The sequence below is a fragment of the Phyllostomus hastatus genome, unplaced genomic scaffold (genome assembly GCF_019186645.2).
Source record: "Phyllostomus hastatus isolate PE091 unplaced genomic scaffold, TTU_PhHast_1.1 phas_contig_551, whole genome shotgun sequence".
In the NCBI taxonomy this organism is placed as follows: Eukaryota; Metazoa; Chordata; class Mammalia; order Chiroptera; family Phyllostomidae; genus Phyllostomus; species Phyllostomus hastatus.
Window position 1 is genome coordinate 6,256,023 of NW_025333909.1, and position 6,142 is coordinate 6,262,164.

Consider the following 6,142-nt stretch of genomic DNA (forward strand, 5'->3'; position numbering starts at 1 on the left):
GTTTTTGAAACAGAAAATTGTTTTCATTTTTCATATATTGCTTTGTTTAGGAAAATTATATGTGTGGGATTTTAATATACAGAATTGATAGAGTATTGATAGCACAATTGGTTTACAGAAGCTGAATTTCAAATTGGCTAATAAGCAAAATTTTAGGGGCTGTTAGCATAGGCTAGCAGATTTTCTCATCTACTGGAGATGGGGGGTACATTTTCATGAGCTGAGAACTTGCATTTGAACTGGGTCTTGGATAATGGAAAAGTTTTCAAGTTGTTGTTAAATGTAGAGAAAGAGTGTGCATTATTATTGGAAACCCTCTAGAGACAACAGTAGAAAGAAAAAACAGTGGGGAGTTGAATAGTACAAAATACTATCACTTGGCTATAAATATATTGGCAAGCAGTAATGAATGAAGTTGTAAAATTTAGAGGTATGGCTTTTGTTCAAAATGGTGTGTAGGAATATCCTGACCTCACCTTCTTCCATGGACACATTGAATCTATAGCTCTATATGAAACAATATCCTGTGGGGAAATAAACCCTAAAACTTGGTGGAGCAACCCGTTCACAGCAGAAATGAGAGAGAAACCATATCAAAGACTTGGGGGAAAGGGTTAGATACTATGTCATCACCAGCCCCAACCCTAGGTGAGGTAACCTACAATTGGAAGGGAGCTCAAAACCTGTAGCTTCAATTTGAGACTCAAAAGGTTTGTATACCTCATTAGGCACCCCATCATTTAAGACTGGCAGTTGAAACACAAGCCCCCAAATGTATGGCTTTGAAGAACAACAAGGCTTGTGCCCAAAACACCTGGTGGGCTGTGGCAAACTATGAAACAGGTGTTAAAGAGCTCACATGCTGACTTGTCTGTTGCAGAGCCTGGCACAGAAGCAACTGTTTGAAGAGCACCTACACTTTCTGTGAAAAAGACTTATTGGCTAATTTTAAAACATTGGTCTGAGGAGAGGAGCCTGCAGGGATGGTCTCCAGGAATAGAAGCTAGTGAATGTGAACATACTAACAGAGACATCTCTGTCCTGCTAAAGCCAGTGGGCACCATCTTTTTTTCCTTTTTTCTTTCCTTCTCTCTTCATTTCTTCTTTTAAACTTTTTTTTTCTTTCTCATCTGAAAGAGAGCTTTGGCATATGTCTGTCGCCCTAATTTTTATATCCGGTGACCCAATTTTTGAGGTTGTCACACTGAGCATGTCCTTTGGTTTCCTGGCTCTGGCAGCCAGGGAGGCTTATGTTCCTGGAGCACATGAAACTGTAACAGAGAGAGTTCTTGGCAGACTACCACTTCCAGGGCACTGTCCAGATAGCAGAATGAAATACACTCCTAATCTTTCTGAGAAGGAGCTGATTTGCTTGGGCAGGAGCTTTGGCCTGAGGGCTCTATGGAGGTCTCCTAGGGATGGAGGTCAGTGAGTGCAATTGTTGTGCTCTCCCTCGGCCTTCTACCAGCTCACCAGTATCTTACAGAAAAGAGCTTATACCGTTCTCTGGCACCCTGACTTTTGAGGCTCTTGCCAGAGGACACTTCTACTTTGGCTGTATTGGCCAGTGGGGCTTACACTTATGAGTCCTACAGGACAATAATGAATAGAGACATAATTGTTACATGGCTATCATACCAGGGCATAGTGAAAGGTAACATGCCCAGGAACTCAGTCTTTCTGTGAAAGTGGACTAATGTGCTTATCATCATAGTCACAGCCTGACTGGCAGGCTTCTAATTAAACACAAAACTGAAGGCTGACTGTTAACCTTTCCTGACACCGCAGAGGGAGGGCACTATCTTGACACTGTCCCTCTGTCAGACTCCAGAGCACCACCATCTCTCAGAGGAGAGCCTTTATATGTCACTGATGCTGCAGTTTTTATTCCTGGTATGTACCTTGTGTGTGTGTGTGTGTGTGTGTGTGTGTGTGTGTGTGGCTGCTGCCTAGCAGATACTAATTGATCACCTCGTAATAGGTATGGGACAAAGTTCAGAACGGGGTGTAGGCGAGAAGGCCCAACACCCCCACAAGCCTAGCTTGGGGGCTGGGAAGAGTGGCAGCACAGTGATTAAGAGTTACTTTGCACATAAATAACAGCTGGCTAGTACTCTAGAAATGATTATAGCTTGCCTATCCTGCTGAGGCCAGGGAGATGGGCATGACTTGAACTGTGATGTAGCCAGGAGACAGTTCCCTGGTTGTTGTGCCTGCACAAGAGCCGGAAGGAGGTTCTCCTGTGTCATGGGGCCACAGCTTCCCAGACTAACAATGGCAGCCAGAGAAAGGCCAAAGAGACCAGAGAAAGGGCAGATGTAGTTGATTGTGGGAGGAGTTGGAAATGGGGTTACGGGGGAAGTACCAGGGTTTAAAAGAGGCATGGGAGCCATTTTTCTCTTAGCCATGTGGCTTGGGAAGAAGAGCTCTTGGACATGTAGGGAGTAGTAGTGAGGGAAAAGACATGCTGGCTGTAGTAAGGGATTTTTTTTTGTCATGCGGTTCGAAAGAGAGTAGTGGATCATGCCTGCTCTAGCTGACTCCGGAGCTGCAAAGGAGTTCCTCTTAAGATCCTGTCCTGCTCTACCTGGATTTTACCTGACCTATTAAGAACTGTGCCTTTCCTGAGTTTCACCATGATCTAGAGTAACAAGGCACATGCTTTTCTGGACTATTATACAGAAGCTGATGGCAATGTATTCCAGATCCTGCATGGATAAGGCTGTGGGAAACTTTGGGAGATGCTTATAGCCTGGTGGGGAGCATGGAAAGTGCTGAGTTTTGTGGGAAAGGAGGGCTCCAAGCTGAGGTGCTCTAAATTCTCCCAAGGCTGGAATGTTGTAAATGAAGACCTGCTTCCTCCAGCATTAATTGTTGAGTCATTCATCAAGACACCATGTGGATGGGCCCTGGTCTGCTAGGCAACAACCTGGCTCTGGTGGACAGGATAGCTCTTATTCCTAGGTCCCGTGGAACAATCAAAGAAACAGTTCTTGGAAAATGACCAATTCCTTCAACACTGAACAGACAATAGTCTAAAATACACAACCAGCCTTTCTGTAATAGAGGCCTACTTACTTATCCTGTAGCTTCAGACTTAGAGGCAGGCTTCAGGTTTGACATACATCTAGGGGCTATAAACATACTCTCAGGGAATATAAACTGAAAGAATGCCATCTCTGTGTTCTCCCTCTACCTTACTTATCACCCAGAAAGGAGTATATATATTTATTCGGAGCCCCAATATTTGCAACTGCCAACTAAATGACACCTCCACAAAACCTGTCTCTGGTGACTGATGGAATTTATCCTTTAAGTTCCACAAGGCTCTGTATATTTGCATTGTTTAAAAACTGCTGGTTGAGGCTCTGGTTTCCAATCAGCCTGAATCTAGTTACTGATGAGATCCTCCCCTTTGGAACAGGGATCTTGGAATACCATGAACTACTGGGAACTATTAAAAATAAAATAAGGTGCTTGACAATCACAAAGGTTTCACAGACAACCAAGAACTAGTACAGGATTAAACAGTAAGGGTCATCTTCAATACAAAGTCAAGCCTTCAAGACGGTGAGAAGTGGCTAGGCTATTTCATCTAATGCCTGGGGGTGGGGAAAACAGAGAGTCAAGCAAAATTAAGAAACAAAGAAACATGTTACAAATAAAACAATACTATAGAACCTCAGAAAGAACTTCAATAAAATGGAGGTAACTAATTTAACTGATAAAAATTTCAAAGTAATGGTCATAAAGATACCCATTGAACTCAGAAGAAATTAAGTGGATAAATACAGTGAAAATGTCAAGAAAGAAATAGAAAATACAAAAAAAACTATCAAACAGAAGTTATACAGCTGAAGAATACAATAACTGAAGTGAAAAAAAAAAGAGGGTAGAGGAGTTCAATAATAAACTACATGAAGCAGAAGACTAGATTAGTAAACTCAAAGTTAGGGCAGAAGAACTATCTCCCAATCAGAGCAGCAAAAAGATTGAAAGTAAGTGAAAATAACTTATGCAATTTATGAAACAAAATCACACTGACTAACATTCACATTATAGGAATCCCAGAAAGACAAAAGAGAGAGAAATGCAGAAAATTTATTGGAATAAATAATGGCTGAAAACTTCCCTGAGGAAAGAAACAGACATATAGACTCAGGAAACCCAGAGTGTTCTAAAACAAATGAACCCAAACAGACTCATACCAAGACCTTAAAATGAAAGTGTTAAAATTTAAACACATGGATAAAATGTTAAAATAAGCAATATGAAATCACTTTTTACATATAAGGAAACCCCATAACACTATGAGCAGATTTTTCAGCAGAAACTTTGCAGGCGAGAAAGTAGTGGCACAATATATTCAAAGTACTGAAAGAAAAAAATTACAATCAGCAATATTCTGCCTGGCAAATTTGTCATTCAGAATTAAAAGAGAGATAAAGAGTTTTACAGAGAGGCAAAACCCAAAGGAAGTAGAAAAATAGCTACTATAATTAAAGGATGCACATGATAAAAAGATGCAAAATGTGACATTAAAAATATAACATGTGGGGGAAAGAATATAAGTGTATAGCTGTAGAATGCATTTAAACAAGTTATTATAAACTATACTGTTTTATTTTTTCTTTTATTGAATTTATTGGGGTGACACTGGTTAACCAAATTATACAGGTTTCAGGTGTGCAATTCCACAACACATCATCTGTACACTGTATGGTGTGTTCACCACCCCAAGTCTACTCTCCCTCTATCATCATTTATCCCCTCTTTACCCTCCTTTATGACCCCCATCCTCCTCTCCTAGCATTCAGCTATTGTCTAAAATAGACTGTTTTGTTGATAAATGTTAGTTGTTACAAGTAAACTAATAGTAACCGCAAAGCAAAAAATTATAGTAGATATACAAAAGATAATGAAGAAGGAATCTAAGCATATTACTAAAGAAAGCAATTAAACCATAAAGGAAGAGAGCAGCAGAAAAATAAAGGAATAGAGAAACTCCAAAATGGCCAGAAAACAATTAATAATATGGCAAGAAATATCTATGAAGAATTACTTGAAATGTAAATAGACTAAATTCTATGAAAACACACAGAGTGATTAAATGGATAAAAAAACACCCATCTATATGCTGCACACAAGAAACTCTCTTCAGACATAAAGAGACATACAGATGGAAAGTGAAGGGATTAAGAAAAATGAATATGGAAACAAAAGAAAATTGGGGTAGTTCTATTTATGTCAGACAAAATAGACTTTAATGCAAAAATCATAGTAAAAGGCAAAGAAGGGAATTATATAATGATAAAGGGATCAATCCAATAAGAATATTTAATATATGTAAATATTTTTGAACCCTATTTAGGAGTACAAAAATATACAAAAGCATATTTTGTATAAGTGATTTCATATTGCATATTTTTATATACAAAAATATACTCCTATATTTAGGAGTATCTAAATATACAAAACAAATTCTAACAAAATGAAATGAAAAAATAGAGAGCATTACAATAATAGTAGGGGACTTGAATACCTCACTTACATCAATGAATAGTTCATGCAGACAGAAGATCAATAAGGAAAGGTCCTTAAACAACACTTAAAGCACAAGGATATATACACAGAGCATTTCATCCGAAGCCAACATAGTACACATTCTTCATTTTTCTTAATGCATCTGGAGCATTCTCCAAGATAAATCATATTAGGCCAAGAAAAATCTTATCAATATTTTAAAATTAAAATCATATCAAGTATCTTTTCTGACAACAATAGTATAAAAGTAGAAATCAATTAAAAGAAGAAAACTAAAAACTTCACAAATATGTAAAGACTTTAAAATATACTACTGGGCCCTGGCTAGGTAGCTCACTTAGAGAGTCATCATGATATGCCATGGTTGTAGGTTTGATCTCTGGTAAGGGCACATAAAATAATGTACCTTTGCCATTTTAAAAGTGAAACTGGCCTGGCTGGTGTGGCTCAGTGGACTGAGGGCGGGCCTGCAAAGCAAAGGGTTGTGGGTTCAATTCCCAGTCAGGGCACATGCCTGGGTTGTAGGCCAGGTCCCCAGTAGGGGGCACATGAGAGGCAACCACACATTGATGTTTCCGTCCCTGTCTTTCTCCCTCCC